General features: G+C 48.2%; 1 protein-coding gene across 1 annotated transcript in view; it reads left to right on the top strand.

The window, feature by feature from the left end:
• The window catches only part of LOC119973530 (collagen alpha-1(VII) chain-like), a 528,770-nt gene that overhangs the window by 899 nt on the left and 507,826 nt on the right, over positions 1-20,045 (top strand).

Here is a 20,045-nt window from a genome sequence, read left to right as displayed (position 1 = left end):
TCCCACACCATAAAATTGCTTTCAAGTCGAGGAGGTGGGATCCTGGACGAGATGTCTTCCATGCAATTTCATGCCCCTCCCCCACCTCAAAACCTGCTGGGGAGAGGATAAAACTCAGCAGCTCCCCAGAGGGTAATTTAGCGAAGTCCCACACTCCCCACATGGAGTCAGCACTCAATGAAACTTCTCAATCATGCCACCTGAAAAATTCCTGTCCAGTGAAATTAATGGTTGGAAAATCTTGTGGTTTAAAGATAAACTGTGCCATTAAGCAGGGGCAGACTAGACTGGCCACGGTAAACTGGAAGTTTCCCAAGAGCCCTTGTGAATGGTTCCATAAAACTGCGACATCAGCATCCCTTTTTTTCCTCCAAACTGGCCAAAGAACCATACACCCTTTTAAAGGAAACCAGTCCTTTAGCACCTTTCATTTAGTAAAATATCCCAAGGTGCTTCACAGATGCAATTATCAAATGAAATTTGACACTAAGCAACAGAAGGCGATAATAGGACAAATAACCAAAAACTTAGTCAAAGAATTAGGTTTCAAAGAGGCAGCAGGATTTAAGAAAGGAGTTTCAGAGTCTATAGTCTATAACTGAAGACACGGCCATCAATGTGGAGTGATCAAAATTGGGACTGTGCAAATGTCTATGGATGAGAAATTCAGAATTGAGTGTTGCCATATGAGGAACCAATGTAGGTTAGTGAATGAGGCCTGGTGCAAGTTAGGATAGGGCAGCAGAGATTTGGATAAGTCCAAGTTTATAGGTGAAATATGGAAGTCATGCCTGAAGGCAACACAGGGTCAAAGTAATAAGCGTCAAATTTAGGAATGATGTGTTGCAGTTCATGTAAAATGTGGTTGGTCCTTGGAATAAATTCCACGTGGGCTAGTTACGGATCAAACTTTGGACTTATTTAAAATATGTTTGGAAGGTGTGGTAGATGGGTGTGAGCTTTTCTAGATGTTTGAGCTCAATGACATCCTCATCTTCTGATCTAATTTGCTTCTCATGTGCTTAAACCTTTTACCTGCTGGGAGCTGGGTCCTGTACCTATGTTGGTGCTGCAGATTCCTGCCTTTACCTGTGCATTTTCTGTCACTGCCTGCATGTGGAATTTAATAAAAGGCTAATTAGGCACATCGATTCATCCAGTACATTTATTACCTTCAAAGTTGTGCTGACAGAGCCTCAGGCCCCCCCCGGTACTTATGCACTTTCTAAGGAATGAGCACAAATGTGGGTCAGAAGTCCTTAGTTCACACCTTCACTGCTGATAAACCCCTTTTGAATTAGAATCTTGGAGGAATATCGTGCCATGATGTTTTCCCTCCTGTTTCTATTCCACCTGGAAAGTGGACAATGAGGTCAAAGTAGAGGAACAGGTAACACAAAAATACCATGGTATAAAGAGAGCCAGAAGAATGGTCTGGAGACTGGGTCTGGGTCAATGGGGTGAATAGCACAGTGTGTTTCGGTAGTTGGAACACGCACCTAGACGTGGGTAGATTGCTCACTACCGCCCTGACCTCATTACACGCTGAATAAAACAGCAATAAAGCAGCTAATGGTGACAGGGCGTGTTTTCAACCTGCAACATCGCTGAATTGTTGTTCCCCTGCCCAATTGAAAATGGAAAACGGGATGTCCAGCAGCCGAAATCAAAGGTCATGACCTGGAAGGCGGTCATGGCCACTCATTCAAAAGGGTACCTGACACGGGACAGTGGCAATTGACCCAGTGAATTACTGAAGTCCAAAATCAGAAGGTGCTTTTTGTTTTGAGCAAGATTCTCCGGTATTGACTGAAGTGGGTATTATTATTCTGAAAAATGTGTCAAATTATACAGAGGCTTGGAACTAAGTGAACACGCATGGCATGAATTTGGATCATTTCTGAAAAGGGATAGGCAGTCGGGGGGGGTGGGGGGGGGGGGGGGGCGGGAGTTGGCACTACCTAATTTGTTCTGTTACTATTGGACGGCAATATAGGTGGATTGGCCACATGAAATTGCCTCTTAATTGGAAAAACTGAATTGGGTACTCTAAAAATGTTTTTTAAAAATAAAGAAAAAAGATTCACTTCGAGCCCAGTGGTGGTAACCACTTTGAGGATTTGGAATCAGTTCAGGCAGCATTTTAAACTGAGCTCCATGTCACAGCTGGCTCCGATTTGCAGGAACAATAGGTTTGTGCCGTCTGGCTTAGATTCACCTTTCAGAGCATGGGAGAGAGAGAGGTTGTGGTGGTATGGATATGAGCACTGCCATTGGTGCAGAGCACTGGCTTCCCATTGGCTCTGGCTGGTCATGTGCCTCTCGTCCGATTGGTTGGGACTAGTCATGTGACTGCTCTCCAATTGGTCGAGAGGCAAGTAGGCCCCGCCTCCGAGGCGGGGTATAAGTACCCAGAGTTCCTGGCGATTAGTCATTCTCTGTAGTCGGCCACCGGGCTAACAACTAGCTGATTAAAGCCACAGTTCGGATCCTAAATGTGTCTTGAGTCGAATTGATGGTACATCAGAGGTTAGAGCGGTTTAGGGACATGTCTCTTGAAGGTGGGTCCGCAGGCCTAAATGAGTTGTCAGAAGAATTCCAGCTCCTAAGAGTGAAAGTATTCAGGTACTTCCAGGTACATGATTTTTTATGTAAGGAACTTCCCTCATTTCTTCTGGGACCGTCACGCTTGCTTATGGACAGGGTCCTGTCCTTGACCGAGTTAAGGGAGGGTAACATTTCAGATATTTATGGGCAGATGTTGGTGATGGAGCAGGCTTCGTTGGAAAGCATGAAGGGGAAGTGGGAGGGTGAGCTAGATTTGATCTTTCAGGGAGGGTGTGGAGTGAGGCTCTCCACAGGGTCAACTTAACCTCCTCATGTCCGAGGTTAAGCCTGAACCAGTTCAAGGTGGTGCACAGAGTGCACCTGACTTGGGCCCATATGAGTTGGTTCTTCTCGAGGATGGAGGATAGTTGTAAGCGGTGCTCTAGGGGGCAGGCGAATCACATGCTCATATTTTGGTCTTGCCCCAAGCTTGTTAGTTTCTGGGTCTCCGTTTTTGACAAAATGTCAGGGATTTTGTGCATTCAGCTGGAGCCATACCGTTGGTGCCCATTTCTGGACTCACCGATGCTGCAGACAGGGATAGAACATATGAAGGCAAATGTTCTAGCCTTAGCATTGCTAATGGCGCGGAGGCGAGTTCTGCTTGGGTGGAGGTCCCCGGTGCCACTTAATGCTTCGGCCTGACTGGGTACCTGATGGAATTTTTGTATCTTGAGAAGATCAAGTATACCACGAGGGGTTCGGTGGAAGGGTTCTACTCAAAGTGGCAACCTTTTTCAGGGAACTGGTTACCGTCCGCTATTGGATGGTGGGATTTGTCCTTTTGTTAAGGCTTTGCTTTCTTTATGGAGCGTGAGGGGGAGGGGGGACTGGGATTCAGGGTGTCGTTTGTGAACAATATTGTGTTGGGATTTGCTGTATCGTTGTTGTTTTTGTTATAATGAAAATCTTGTTTGAATAAAAATATATTGTTAAACAATTCATTACCTGCCTGTGTACTCGATTGGCAGGATCAATCTTTAAGCTCTGCACTTCTGTTGGTGTGGCATCATGCTTCCATCAGCTACTTTCTCTGGCGTATGTCTTTCACCCTGTGATCCTGCCCCTAACCATCTGCCCTTCTTCCACTTCTACTTAATCTTCTCCTTCTCTTCACTAGAGGTTGTCTCCCACGGACACCAGTCATCCCCATCTTTTTACAACCAAACAGAATGAGGTGCAGTTGAGGCTCTAAATGCATTTTTCTGCAGGCTAAACAAAGCCTTAAAACTGCAAGAGATATCTTCTAGAAACACCACTTCCAAAGGCAACTTGCCAGCAGCCTGAACTGCTGAGGTCAAACTAAGAGCCCAGCTGGTGACTTTTAACCCATCCCTACAATCTTTCAGTGCAAGAAACGAGATCCCCACCTGAAACATTCCCTGAATGTTTTATTGCTCTCAGCATATATTATTCCAGTCAATTGCCACATTAACATGCTTAACAAAGCAATTGAATTCAATTTGAATAACATGGGCAGGCTCTCGATTCCGAGGCCCCGCCTGCCTAACATGCTGTTGTGTTCCAGCATGATATCGGGAATGTGACCCAATGTCATCGTGCTAAATAATACATTGGCGTGGGTATGGTACAGGCCACATATTATTTAGCTCAGTGACTTAGCCTAGAGTCTGGTTTAATGACATAGCCTAGGGCCTGAGCCAGCGACACGACTTGAGGAAAATTGTGCTCAGAACACATGTACATTTTCAACCGTGTTTTTGTCAGGCAAGCCTCCCCACAGAGAAAACAAAGTGACAGAATTGAAATTGCAGGCTTGGTCTCCCACCATTCATCTTCACCGTCGATGGGTGCAAAGCAAACCATTTACAGTATCATTGCCTAACCTGCACTTCCAAAGATTTGCATTGATACAGCTTCAAAAGAACCAGCAAAAGTCAAAATTCAGAACTGCTGCAATCACAGAACTCAGTGTGGCATCAGGTTCTCTTTTGTCAAGAATTTCCCATCTTCATGTTTTTTTTCTGTCTGTCATGACTGTTCCCTCCCACCACCATATCAAATACCAGAGGCTTGGGGTTAAAATTTCATCTTAGATTAACAAAAATATTGCCACGATATACACTGTGAATCTTTGGATATTTTTCTGTACGTTTCTCAGTACATTAAGGTGAGAGTTGCCCAAGCGACACTTTCCCATTTCAGGCATCAGAATCATAAACAGCCCCAAGTCATCGAGTGAAGTAGAGAACAAAGCTTCTGCTACTGCCCCTGAACAACATGCTCAAGTAGTCCCTATCTTAGACGACTCCAGTGATACCAAGTTTGACATTTCAATCAACTTTGTGGTATCTTGGAATGAGATTATCAATTAGCACATGAGCAGAAGCCTAGTATTCGGAGCTGCTGTTCACTCGGTAAGAAAGTAAATTAAAGTTGCCAAAGTCCCAGATGACCAAAGGCTGCTTTCCCCTTTAAGGGGGAGAGCTGACTGGTGGTGATTTAACCTGATGATCACCACACCTCAGGCGGGAGGTCAGGTTGAGAAGCCGGGCTTTCATGAATAACCTCAGTCACTACAGGGATTGAACACCCGCTGTTGGCCTTGCTCTGCATCATAAACCAGCTGTCCAGCCAACTGAGCTAAAAGTAGATTTTGTTTGTAGCTATTGTGGTGAAATATAAACCTCAGTAATTCACACTGCATTGTACCACATGTATTGAGCCTGTACTCTGTACCGAATTGTGTGTAATCGCGCGGCCCTGCCCATAGGGGGAGATGAGGAGTTTGTACTGGGCTCCACCCTTGGCTCCGCCCATGGCCCCTCCCCCAACCGGAAGTATAAAGATCCATGCAGTGAGCCTGCTGCCAGTTCATCTCGAGTTCATCTCGTCACAGGCAGGCTCTGTTGTAAGACGATTAAAACCACTGTTCACTTCTAACCACGTGTCGTGTGAATTGATGGTCTCATCAATTTAATCGTCTTAAGAAACAGTAATAAACGACTATAGAATCAGCCCTCAAACCTGATCGACTAGAACTCGACCCACAGAATGCAGAGGCGAAAGAAATCTTTTCACACTGGCTCAGATATTTCAAGGCCTACCTGGCTGAAGCAAGCACTACAGAAACTACGGAGGAGCAGAAACTCAGCCTACTGCACGCAAGGGTGAGTCATCGTATCTCTACTCAACTTAATTGTACCAACTCATATACGGAGGCCCTGGCCCTGCTCGACAAAATGTACTTGAGGCCTGTCAATGAGGTCTACGCGCGCCACGTTTTTACGACTCGCCGCCAGCGCCCCACAGAATCGCCAGAAGAAGTCCTGCGCGATTTAAAAGCCTTATCCCTGGACCGTAATTATCAAGCTGTAACTGCTATCCGAGATGTATTCGTTGCTCCAACTACGTGCGCCAGCGGTTGCTTGAGAAGGGGGCCCAAAACTTAGAAGACACTGTAGAACTCGCCACTACTATGGAGGTCTCATAGAACAGTACAGCACAGAACAGGCCCTTCGGCCCTCGATGTTGTGCCGAGCAATGATCACCCTACTCAAACCCACGTATCCACCCTATACCCGTAACCCAACAACTCCCCCCTTAACCTTATTATTAGGACACTACGGGCAATTTAGCATGGCCAATCCCAATCCACCTAACCCGCACATCTTTGGACTGTGGGAGGAAACCGGAGCACCCGGAGGAAACCCACGCACACACGGGGAGGACGTGCAGACTCCGCACAGACAGTGACCCAGCCGGGAATCGAACCTGGGACCCTGGAGCTGTGAAGCATTTATGCTAACCACCATGCTACCGTGCTGTCTCGTTCCGCAGCCTCAACCCTGCGGACCCCGTGACCCCGTCATGGGCCCCCGACCAGCGACTGCCCCAGGCCCGCGCCACGCGGTCACCCAGCCACTATACTGCACCAACGTGCCACTTTTGTGGACAGCCCCAGCACCCGCGGCAGCACTGCCCGTCCCGCAACGCGACCTGCAGCAGCAGCGGTCGCAAAGGACACTATGCCCGGGTATGCCTGGCAAAGAAAACTCCTGCCCCAAACTCTCCTGCAGCCCAGAGCACTCGCTCCCCGAACTCGCAGGACCGCAGGCCCCGTAACGCTGCCGCCTGTATTCCGACTTCGCCCCCAACCGCCACGTGCGACCCATGGGGGCTGCAATCTTGGCAACCCCCCACCACGCGGCCGGCACGTGCGACTTATGGGGGCCGCCATCTTGGACGCCATCTTCCTCGCCGCCCGCCACGTGCGATCCACGGGGCGGCCATCTTGGGATCCATCCTCTCCAAACTCAGAAACTCAAATCGAAGACTGCGACTTAAGCGGGCATTCAACACGGGGCCACTCCAGCACAGCTGATCGAGCCGCCGACTACCCGCAACTCAGCGCGGTCACGTTGGACCAGTCGCGTCCGAAACACCTCCGCAACTCGTTGATGACCGTTAAAATCAACGGGTACAGTACGCCGTGCCTCTTCGACTCCGGGAGCACCGAGAGCTTCATACACCCAGATCTGGTAAGACGTTGTTCGCTCCCTGTTTTTCTTGCAGTCGGGGCTAGCATCGCGCGGCCGTGACCTCCGGCATAGCGGGCTTAACGAAGGGCCCGCTAGCCAGAGTTAGCGACGGCTGACGTGTTAGATGACGTCAGCCGCGCATGCGCGGATTGGACGACTCCAACCCACGTATGCGCGGATGATGTCATCACGCATATGCGTGAAACCCGCGCATGCGCGGGCCGGTATGCCCCTCAGCCGACCCGTGAATGGATACAGCGGAGCGGCGGAAGGAGAAAGAGTGCGCGGGGTAAGTACCCGCTGCCCGCGATCGGTGCCCACCGATCGCGGGCCCATGGCACCCTTGGCACGGCCGTGGTACTGCCGTGCCAATCGGTGCCATGGTTCCCCAGATCGGGACTTTACGGCCGTTTTTACGAATGGTCATACCAGGTGTGATTTACGTTCATAAAAACGGTCGTAAAGGTCTTGGAAATCGGCCCAATGGCCAGGGGTGAATCGCTGCTCGCCGTAAAAAAACGGCGGGCAGCGATTCGTGTCGGAAGGCGGGCGTGGGGGGGGGAGAATAGCGGGAGGGCGTCGGACCAGCGTGGCCGTAAAAATTTACGCCGCCCGCTATTCTCCGACCCGTCGTGAGTGCGGAGAATTCCGCCCGGTGAATCAGATCGCCCAGTTTCGTATTTTCTCCACGGTGGATCTGAAGTCTGCATACCACCAGCTCCCAATCCGCCCGGAGGACCGCCACTACACGGCTTTCGAGGCCGATGGCCGCCTCTTCCATTTCCTCCGGTTTCCTTTGGCGTCACGAATGGGGTCTCAGTGTTCCAACGAGCAATGGACCGAATGGTGGACCAGTACGGGCTGCGGGCCATGTTTCCGTACTTGGATAACGTCACCATCTGCGGCTATGACCAGCAGGACCACAATGCCAACCTCCATCGATTTCTCCAGATGGCCCAGAAACCCAACATCACTTACAACACAGAGAAATTTGTTTTCCGCACGACCAGACTAGCCATCCTCGGCTATGTCGTGGAAAACGGAGTCCTGGGCCCAGACCCGGACCACTTAGAACTCCCTCTCCCTCATTGTCCCAGGGACCTCAAACAGTGCTTGGGATTCTTCTCGTATTATGCCCAGTGGATCCCTCAATATGCGGACAAAGCCCGCCCACTATTTTAAGGCCACACTCTTCCCTCTATTGGATGGGGCTTGTCAGGCCTTCACTCGGATCAAGGAGGACATCGCCAAAGCGGCCATGTGGGCGGTGGATGAATCCGTCCCTTTTCAGGTTGAGAGCGATGCCTCAGGGGTAGCTCTCGCAGCCACACTGAATCAGGCAGGGAGACCAGTCACCTTTTTCTCCCGAACCCTCTCCGCTTCGGAACTTCGACACTCCTCGGTCGAAAAGGAAGCACAAGCCATTGTGGAGGCTATACGACACTGCAGGCACTACCTCGCAGGTAGAAGGTTCACCCTCATCACCGACCAAAGATCGGTTGCCTTCATGTTTGACAACTCTCAAAGTGGCAAAATTTTAAATGATAAAATCCTGAGGTGGAGGATCGAACTCTCCACCTACAATTACGACATTATGTATCGACCGGGGAAGCTCAACGAGCCCCCAGATGCCCTGTCCCACGGTACGTGCGCCAGCGCGCAAAACGACCGCCTGAAAGCCATCCACAATGACCTCTGCCACCCGGGGGTCACCTGGCTCGCCCACTACATCAAAGCCCGAAATCTGCCTTTCTCCATTGAGGAGGTAAAAGCCATCACCAGCGATTGCCCGATCTGTGCGGAGTGCAAACCGCACTTCTATAGACCAGACAGGGCCCACCTGGTCAAGGCTTCTCGGCCCTATGAACGCCTCGCTATCGATTTCAAAGGGCCACTCCCTTCGCCTAATTGGAATGTGTACTTCCTGAATGTCATCGACGAGTTCTTCCGCTTCCCCTTTGCTATACGGTGCCCCGATATGACCTCCCACACAGTCATTAGGGCCCTGCATAGCATCTTCACCCTGTTTGGTTTCCCCAGCTACGTACACAGCGACAGGGGTTCGTCCTTCATGAGCGACGAGCTGCATCAGTACCTGCTCGACAAGGGCATCGCCTCGAGCAGGACTACCAGCTATAACCCCAGGGGGAACGGGCAGGTGGAGAGGGAGAATGCGACGGTCTGGAAGACCGTCCTACTGACCCTCCGGTCCAGGAAGCTCCCGACCTCCCATTGGCAGGAGGTCCTCCCCGACGCGCTCCTTGCTATTAGGTCCCTCCTATGTACGGCCACCAACCAGACCCCTCACGAGCGGCTCTTTGTTCTTTTCAGGGGCACAACCACGGGGACTTCGCTCCCAGCATGGTTGAAGACACCGGGCCCAGTACTCCTCCGGAAGTACGTCAGGGCACACAAAAATGACCCACTCGTAGAAAGAGTGCTCCTGCTCCACTCAAACCCCCAATATGCCTTCTTAGAGTACCCTGATGACCGTCAGGACACTGAATCCCTCCGGGACCTAGCGCCTTCAGGATCTAATCCCACCACTACCATCGCCGAGGTACCCCTCACACTACACCCCACCGAACGCGCTGCGCCCCACGCCCCCGCACCTACCGGTTCGCTACCAATGTTCCCGCACCTGCGCCCACAAGCTTCCAGCGCTCCCCGTCACCAGTCGAACCAGTTGGGTACGAAGCTCGGACAGAATCACCCCTGGAGTCCGCCATTGTACCCCAACCAACCGTTATCGTCCAGCCACCAGAAGAGGCTGCAACTCCGGTGCTCCGCCGATCGCAAAGGACAACTCGGCCACCGGACAGACTCAATTTGCAGATCTATCACCCCCGCCGGACTTGATTTTTTTCACAGGGGGTGAATGTGGTGAATTATAAACCTCAGTAATTTACACTGTATTGTACCACATGTATTGAGCCTGTACTCTGTACCGGATTGTGTGTAATCGCGTGGCCCTGCCCATAGGGGGAGATGAGGAATTTGTACTGGGCTCCACCCTTGACTCCGCCCATGGGTCTACCCATGGCTCCTCCCCAACTGGAAGTATAAAGATCCATGCTGTGAGCCTGCTGCCAGTTCATCTCGAGTTCATCTCGTCACAGGCAGGCTCTGTTGTAAGACGATTAAAACCACTGTTCACTTCTAACCACGTGTCGCGTGAATTGATGGTCTCATCAGCTATTCTGTGCTGCATTGAGCTTGGGGGCACTGGGTGGGAACTATCCTGTTCCCAGCACTAACATTCCAGATAGAAAGGAACACATAAATACAAAATGTTAATAAGAAAAAAAAATGGCACAACTAAGGGCTGGGATTCTCCCAATGGGCGGCTAAGTGTCGACACCGCAGTAAAAACGGGAGTGTTTTACTCAGGTGTCGGCGCACATTCCGGGACCCCATTCTGCGGCCCACAGGGGGCTAGGATGCGCTGGAATGGCCTATGCCGCTTTTCAGCTGCCGATCCCGGCCCGAACCCGGCGCTGCGGGGTCGCGCATGCGCAGTTGGTCCGGCGCCAACTCGCGCATGTGCAGTGTCCTTCTTCCCTGCGTGGCCCCGACACCAAATGGTGCAGAGCTACAGGAGCTGGCGCGAAGGAAAGGAGGCTGGGGGGCAGAGAGGCCGGCCCGCCGACCCCCCCCCCCCCCCCCCCAGGGTCGGACCCCCCCCCCCCCACAAGCCACCCCCGGACCCTTCAATGCCGAGGTCCCGCTAGCTCAGAGGATGCTAGAATGGCGGCGGTGGGACTCGGCTTTTTGTTGACGGCCGCTCGTCCCATACCGGTCGGAGAATTGGCGCGCTGGTCCGGGCCGGAGAGTTGCATACCCCGACGCGATCGCGCGCGATACGCGCGGCACCAATTCTCCGACCCAGCGGGGGGGTTCGGAGAATTCCGCCTAGGATTTTTGTAGCTTGAAACATTACAGGATCAGCACCTCCTGAACTGCTTTATTGTGAATGTATATCACTTGTCCCCTGAGGCACTGGACTGTGACTGAAATATTTCCAAAAATAGTGACCATTGATACGCTGTTTATTGGCCAGGTGCACAGAGGAATTTAACATTTGGTCAGAAACTTCACATTGTTTAGGAATTTGTAGAAAAGTTATCTATTGTTTATGTTTGTAATATAATTTTACATATTTTTGGATGGTTTCTACACCTTCACGACGTTAGGGAGAGTTTGTTTATATCTTGATGCTGTTGTATTGAAACTTGAAAGGTCATTATGCCCAATAAGCATGGCTACTGTTTCATTGATTAATTCCGCCTACCCATCCTCTCAAGATATCCCATAATCCTTCCTTTCTCTAAATCACAAGTGTCTCTCTAACCCATTTCTTACTCTTTTAGAAAGAAAAATAAACGTGGATGTATCTAGCATCTTTTACAATCGCAGGATAACCCCCCAAAGCACTTTGCAGCCAATAAAGCACTTTTGAAGTGTGGTCATTAGTGTAAGAAAAGAGGCAGACAATATGTTCACACAAGGTCCTACAAACAGCAATGCAATTAGGACCAAATCATTTTTCTTTAATGTTGTCGGATGAGGGATAAACAAAAATACTAAGAAGAACTCTCATGCTCTTCCTCTAAATAGCATCCGAGGATCTTTTACGACCATCTGGTATTTGAAGCTTGCACGAAGGTGAACAATGTTCCTGAACATTTGTTAATTACTTTTTTCAGCTCCTTTCAACTTCTCAGATAAGCCCTTTTATCAATAACCATTGAGTTCACAATATCTAAGAGTAGGTGAAGAGCATGAAGGTGGGCTAATAATGGGTTGGGACGCGATCTATGGATGGATAGACACTTATTGGTCTGGACTTATTTGTATTTAATAAGTAACAATTGCAGTGAAAGCTAGGACCCAGTATATAGTGATTAATAAAGGAACAAGGAAATCATGGCAGATTGCAGTCGAGCTAATCTCTGTTGAATCTCCTAATGTATACGTACTCTTGGAAGGGTATAAGATGACATTGAGCTGAAAATTGGTATGAAAAAGGAAACTCAGCAGTCATTAAAGGGAATCTTTAAAATGAGAAGGACTTAACACATGGGTTAGCCTTGGGACCAGCCATAGGCTTACACATCACAGATGCCCTGTGTGCCTATTCTTTGAAATAACTATCCAGTTAACCCTACTTCCCTGTTGTTTCCCCTGCATGTGTTTCCTTTTCAAATATTTATTCACTTTCCTTTTGAAAATTGTAATTGAATCTGCTTCCACCAGTCTTTTCAGGCAGTGAATCCCAGATCACAACAACCTGCTGCATTAAAACATTCTCCTGAACTCCACTCTGGTTTTCTGACCAGTTTTCTTAAATCTGTGCCTTTTAATCACTGATCCTGCTGCCACCTCCTTATTCTCTCAGTCAAAACCCATTCCATTCTTTTTTTCCAATTAAGGGGCAATTAAAGAAAAAATTTAGAGTACCCATTTTTTTTTTCTCAATTAAGGGACAATTTGGCGTGGTCAATCCACCTACCCTGCACATCTTTGGTTTGTGGGGGTGAGACCCACGCAGACATGGGGAGAATGTGCAAACTCCATACGGCCAGTGACCCAGGACTGGGATTGAACCCGGGTCCTCGGCGCCGTGAGGCAGCAGTGATAACAACTGTGCCACCAAACCTATTCCATTCTTTAAAGTCAAAATCCTTGTAGTGCTGGAATGTATGTGGCACTTTATCATGCTATAGTGACTCCAAACACGTTGTGCAATAATTTACTTTGATGTGTATAAAATGTTGTTACACATCACAAAATGGTGTAAAACACATGCAATTTTTCAACCTTCACTGAGAGCGGACAAAGTATTTTACCATCAGCGTTGAGAAAGAAAGCTTAGATTTATTTGTATTTGCAATCATTTTTGAAAAACTAATTGAATGTCCATCAACCATCGTGCGGGACATCACTAAAGGCAGACAGAGTTGAAATGAAGATTAAATACATTTAAAAGGTGTGGATTGGTGATAATCAGGCTAAGGTTTAATGGCAGAAGGAAAGGAAGACTGAGGAGATGAGGAATTCTGAGAACTCTAATCAACCCCTTTAGGTTAGAATAGGAGTTGGCAGTGAGTCCGAATTTCAGATTAATGTTATGTTGAATTTTGTATTCATCAAAGTGAAAGACATCTGTACTGAGGAATAAAACACTTGTAATACGAGATCAAAAGAGAGACTTGAATTTATATAGCACTTCAGGATGCCCCAAGGCGCTTGAAAGCCAATGAAGTACTTTTGAAGTGTTGTAATGTAGAACGTGTACAGCCAATTTGCTCACTAACAGTAATGTAATAATAAGCAGGTAATCTGTTTTTAGTGATATTGATTGAGAGATAAATATTGGCCAGGACACCAGAGATAACTCTCCTGTTCTTCATCTGAGTAGTGCGGTGGTATTTTGTTATGTCCACTTTAGAGAGTAGATAGGCTCTCAGTTTAATGTCTCATCTGAAAGCCAACACTTGAGTGTCAGCCTATGGCCAGAGTTTAATGCATCCCCATTGACGGAGAAGCTTGAAGCTGAAGGGACGGGATTCCCTCCGGGTTCCCGTCCCCCCAACCTCGCACCAATTATACACTGGGATAGGCAAGGCCTCAGACAGGAAGGCAGCCCTTGCCCCAATTGAGGCCCTTAAGTACAAGACCAGAAGACATAGGAGCAGAAGTAGGTCATTTGGCCAATCGAGTGTGCTCCGCCATTCAATGAGATCATGGCTGATTGAATATAATCCTTAACTCCACTTTCCCACCTTATCTCCATAACTCTTGATTCTCTTACTGATTGAAAATCTATCTATCTCAGCCTTGAACATACTTAACAACCCAGCCTGTACAGCCCTCTGCGGTAAAGAATTCCACGGATTCATTACCCTCTGAGAGGAAATTCCTCCTCACCTCTGTCTTAAATGGATGACCCCTTACTTTTAGATTATGCTCTCTGGTCCTCAAAGGGAAACAACCTCTCAACATCTTCCCTGTCAAGCCCCTTGAAAATATATGCCTCAATAAGGTAATTCTTCTAAACTCCAATGAGTACAGGACCAACCTACGCAACCTCTCATGACAAAATCCCTCCATTCCCAGGATTAACCTGGTGAACCGTCTCTGGACTGCCTCCAGTGCCAGAATATCTTTCCTTAGAGAAAGGGACCAAAACTGTTCACAGTATTCCAGCTGCGACCTAAAGTGCCTTGTACCGTGAGGGCAGCACGGTAGCATTGTGGATAGCACAATCGCTTCACAGCTCCAGGGTCCCAGGTTCGATTCCGGCTTGGGTCACTGTCTGTGTGGAGTCTGCACATCCTCCCCGTGTGTGCGTGGGTTTCCTCCGGGTGCTCCGGTTTCCTCCCACAGTCCAAAGATGTGCAGGTTAGGTGGATTGGCCGTAATAAATTGCCCTTAGTGTCTCTTAGTGTTGGGTGGTGTTACTGGGTTATGGGGGTAGGGTGGAGGTGTTAACCTTGGGTAGGGTGCTCTTTCCAGGAGCCGGTGCAGACTCGATGGGCCGAGTGGCCTCCTTCTGCACTGTAAATTCTATGGTGGTCTATAATGGTATAATTGTAGCAGGACTTGCATATTTGTACACTCCATTCTCTTTGAAATAAAGGCCAACATTCCATTTGCCATCCCTATTACCTGCTGACTTTGCATGATAGCTTTTTGTAATATTTTCACGAGGACCCCCAAATCCCTTTGTGCTACAGCTTTCTGCTGTCTTTCCCCATTTAAATAATATTCTGCTCCTTTATTATTTCTACTAAAGTGCACAATTTCGCATTTTCCTACTTTATATTCCATCTGTCAAGTTTTTGCCCACTCACTTAACCTTTCTACATTCCTCCATAGGACGGCACGGGAGCACAGTGGTTAGCACTGTTGCTTCATCGCGCCAGGGACATGGGTTTGATTCCCGGCTTGAGTCACTGTCTCTGCAGAGTCTACACATTCTCCATGTGCTGCGTGGGTTTCCTCCCCCAAGTCCCGAAAGACATGCTTGTTAGGTGGATTGGACAATCTGAATTCTCCCTCAGTGTACCCGAACAGGCGCCGGAATGCGGCGACTAGGGGATTTTCACAGTAACTTCATTGCAATGTTAATGTAAGCCTACCTGTGACACTAATAAAGATTATAAGACTCTTTGTGTCATCCTCACCACTTGCCTTCGCACCTATTTTTATGTCATCCGCAAACTTGGCAATAGTATATCTGCTTCCTTCATCCAAGTCATTAATATATATTGTAAATAATTGTGGCCCCAGCACTGATTCCTGTGGCACTCCGCAAGTTACAGGTTGCCATCCTGAAAATGTCCCTCGTAACCCAACTCTCTGTCTTCTATTAGTTAGCCAATCCTCTATCAATACACTACCCCCAATATCATGGACTCTTACCTTATTAAATAGCCTTTTGTGTGGTACCTGTGGTGAATGTGATTCACACCGGATTATAATCTGTATATACATGTGTCTATATTGTGAGTGCAATTGCACTACCTGACCACCAGGGGGAGTAGCTCTGGGAATGCTCAAGAATTGTACTGGGCTTCTCCCTTGGTTCCGCCCAGGACTCCTCCCCCTGGAGCTGCTGTATAAAGATCAGTGCCACATGGTCAGCCGGCCAGTTCACCGAAAGTTCAATGGCTAATAGGCTGGCTCTGTTGTGAGTATATTAAAACCGCTATTCCAATCCTACAAGCACGTGTCCGTAGAATTGTTGGTTCCAATAGTACCTTAACGAACGCTTTTTGGAAATCCAAGCATATTACATCTACACGTTCCCCCTTATCTATTCTGCTTGTTACCACCTCAAAGAATTCTAATAAACTTGTCGGGCATGATTCCCTCTTCATGAAGCCGTGCTGATTCTGCTTGATTATATTATGCATTTTTAAATGCTCTGATAGTACATCCTTTATAATGGACTCTGACATTTTTCCAATGACAGATGCTGAGCTAACTGGCTTATAGTTGCTGTTTTCTGTCTCTCTCCCTTTTTTAAAATAAATTTAGAGTGCCCAGTTATTTTTTTCCAATGAAGGGGCAATTTAGCGTGGCCAATCCACCTACCCTGCACGTCTTTTGGGTTGTGGGGGCGAAACCCACGCAAACACGGGGAGAATGTGCAAACTTCACACGGACAGTGACCCAGAGCCGGGATCGAACCTGGGACCTCGGCGCCATGAGGCAGCAGGGCTAACCCACTGCGCCACCGTGCTGCCCACCCTCCATTTTTGAATAAGGGTGTTACATTGGCAGTTTTCCAAGCGCTGGAACCTTTCCAGAATTGAAGGATTTTTGGAAGATTACAACCAGTGCATCCACTATCTCTGTGGCTATTTCCTTTAATATCCGAGGATGCAACTCATCAGGTTCAGGACATGTATCTGCCTTTAACTTCACTAGTTTCCCTAGTACTTTTTCTCTAGTGATAGTGATTATTTAGTATTTTTGGAATGCTATTAGTGTCTTTTACTGTGAAGATTTACACAAAGTATCTATTTACCTCCTCTGTCATTTCCTGGATTCCCATTATTATGTCACCAGTCTTATTCTCTAAGGGGCCTATGTGCACTCTCACTTTTTTTTTAAAAAGCTCTTACTGTCTGTTTTTATATTACTGGTTAGTTTACCTCATAGTTTATCTTCTCTCTCTTTAGTTTTTTTTGGGTTTTTTTTGTATTTTTAAACTTTCCCAATCCTCTGGTTTACCACTAATTTTTGCCACATTATATGCTTTTTCTTTCAGTTTGATACTATCCTTAACTTCCTTGGTTAACCATGGGCAATTATTGGCGATTTAAGGGCCATTTCTCACCCAGCCTCAATTTTTCTGCTGGCGGGGGGATTGATCTGACCTGGGGGAAACCCAGAAATCAACTGACCTAGATCTTGGGTCGGAAAGGAGGTGGAGGAGGGAGTGCACCTCTATCAGAAGCCCTCTGGACCTCCTTCCCCATGGCCTCTCCCCCGACTTCCCACTTCCAGCCTCTCTGGCCTTCCATGCCCTCCCTGCCCGAGGACCCCTTGAACATGCCTTGGCCTCTGCTACTCAGACTTAGGCTGCAAAATTAATCTGAACTACTTCTGTCCTTTGCCACGCTGTTGTTGCAGGGACTAGAGGGCTGCCAGCCAATTGGATTGAGGAAGGACATCCACGCCAGTGAGGGGCATAAATTGGATACAGGACATTCGGAGTTCGCAGGGATGTGTTCCCTGCTGACTCTTCGGATGGGAGGAAGGGATCTGAAAAATTTAGGCTGATATTTTCATGCTTGTCTCTGCAGTGAAGTTATGAACCCATAACCTTCTGATTTAAAGGCAAGAGTGCTATCAAATGAGCTATGGTTGAATCCTGCAGACACAGGCACACTCTGGCAGAAACAAAACTATAAAATGCTGGAAGGATTAAGCAGGTCATGCAGTATGATATAAGCTTTCCTCAAATCTGTTACGGCAAAGGGTTATTATACCTATAACATTAGGTTTTTTTCTGTCTATGCTGCTTCATCTACTGAGCATTTGCACTATTTTCTGTTCTTGTTTCAATTTTCCAGCACCTCCACTACTCTGTTTCTCATCCCGCATTAGATAAAGACTCAGATGGAGATTAGTGAAGCCATAACTTTAGAAGTACACACCCAACTATACCAGTTAAAAAAGAAAGACTTGCATTTCTAATGTTCCCTTCATGATTTCAGAACATCCCAAATTGCTTTGCAGACAATGAAGTACCTTTGCCCTGCAGACAACGTTGCCAATTTGCGCCCCAGCAAGCTCCCACAAATAGCAATGTGATAACAACCAGATGATCTGTCTTTTGGTGACATTGGTTGAGGCATAAATATTCTCCAGGGCATTGGAGGAAATCCCCTGCACTTCTTCAAAATAGTGCAATGGGATCCTTTACATCCACCTGAAAGCACAGGTGGTGCTTCAGTTTAACACTGCATTCGAAAGACAGATATTGTTATGACCCTTAACTAGACCCCCAAGTTGTTAGAGTGATCTGATTCCGGACCAATAATGCTTTGTTTAAAGTAGACAGATTCAAGACACTTACTAATATAATAAATTCACAGATTCCACAGGTTTTGGCAAAACAAAAATAAATTTGCTACATAAAGTCAGAATTCTCTGTTTGTGAGACTCTGGGCTGGATTCTCCGATTTTGAGGAAGTGTCTAGTCTTACAATGAAAAAGTCGTCGGCGCCCCGCACTGATGCTCTGCCCGGTGGAGGACTAGCAGCCGTGCCACGTGAAGCCCCCGGCTTTACCTGCAGATACAGATGGAAAATTGCCGGGTCCCTGGCCCAGCATGCGCACGGTGGCGACCTGCGATGGCGGACCCGGCCTGCCAGATAGTGCCCCCTGTAACCGCCCCCCCAACCCCGCCAAAGCCCCCCCACCCCCCGTCCAGCAGAACGACTCCCCCCCCCCCACCCCCCCCACCTCCGACTGTGGCACCGCTGGACATAGTCCACAGCTGCCACGCGAGGTCCCCGAAATCTGAGGACACACGACCGACGGCGTTGGGAAGTCGGCCATCGGGGGCGGAGCATCCGAAACATGGCGCCGCCCCTGATTTTGGTGTAAAAACGGATTCTCCAGCCAATCGCCGAACGCAACTTCAGCGTCAGCAATCGAAGAATCCCACCCTATGTTCCTCCACCAGCGCCGAATTGTGCAAATGAATAAGCGATTCCCAATCCTTAACCATGCAAATTTATGCATGGTGAGGATTGCGAGGGATTCCCAAGGGAATCCCACTATCTGGCCACCATTTTGAGTGGGCAGCCCGGTAGCAAGGTCCCACAGCTGGCCAACCCACCTGCATCGAAATTCAGCCCCCACAGCGCAATTCAGCCCCTCCACCCCCGGATTTTCTGGTTTCCCCCCCTATCCCAGTATGGACGTGACCCAACCTGCCCCACCGCACACCCCCCTCCCCCCAACGCTCTAAATAAAGAGCCCCACAGAGACCCGCTAAATAAGGAGATCCCCGCACAGAAACTCCCTAAGTAAATACACCCCCCTCAGACACCCCTTAAATAGGGAGACCCCCCCACAGACCCCCAGAGGTGAGACCTCTGTTGGGAAGTCCCCCAGACCAGTCAGGAAGCCTCACAGAAAAGAGACCTCTCTCACGAAGCCCCCCAGAAAAGAGATCCCTGTCATAAAAGACCCTGAAAAGAGATTTCTGTAAGGGAGCCCCAGAAGAGAGACCCTGTCTAGAAGCTAGAGAGCAGTCCAGATAGAGAGAGTGAAAAGAATTACTACTTTAACACTCACCTGGGCAATACACCTACTGGTTCAGACACAGGAAGCACCATGTGTCAATTCCTGGAAAGAGAAAACCAGTCAGCTGTGTTTAAACCCCCTCAGAACTTTGAGCTGCAAACCATTCATTCATTTTTTAATACGTTGATTTTACTACGCTGTGATTGACAGCTTCCACACACAGCTGTCAGCATTGCTCCATTCATCTTCCTTCATGGTTGATGAACTCTGAAGTGCTCTAACAGCAATGTTTATAAACATCAAGCTTTTATTGACAGGTCCTGGACCACTTCAAACAGAATTAAATGCTGTCAATTTACAGCTGACCATTTCAAAATCACTGAAGCATGAAGGGAGGTGATGAGAATCAACAGGCAAACTGTGGGCACACACATCATACTGCTAAATAAATGGCAGATGCGACCAGAACAAAATTCCATGGACTTCTCAACAACAGACCCAGACATTAATCATACTTGTGAGTCAACCAATCTCACTGGAACTCTATTTTCAATCTTCACCTTCAAGGATCTTGCCTTGGAATTCTATCCAAAGGTCGTTCCAGCTCGGACGAATTCAATGACAGCCCACCTCGCAGGATTTCCATCTCACCTTCTGAGCTTC

Source organism: Scyliorhinus canicula, chromosome 11, assembly GCF_902713615.1.
Source record: "Scyliorhinus canicula chromosome 11, sScyCan1.1, whole genome shotgun sequence".
Lineage (NCBI taxonomy): Eukaryota > Metazoa > Chordata > Chondrichthyes > Carcharhiniformes > Scyliorhinidae > Scyliorhinus > Scyliorhinus canicula.
This window is presented reverse-complemented; position numbering and strand designations above follow the sequence as displayed.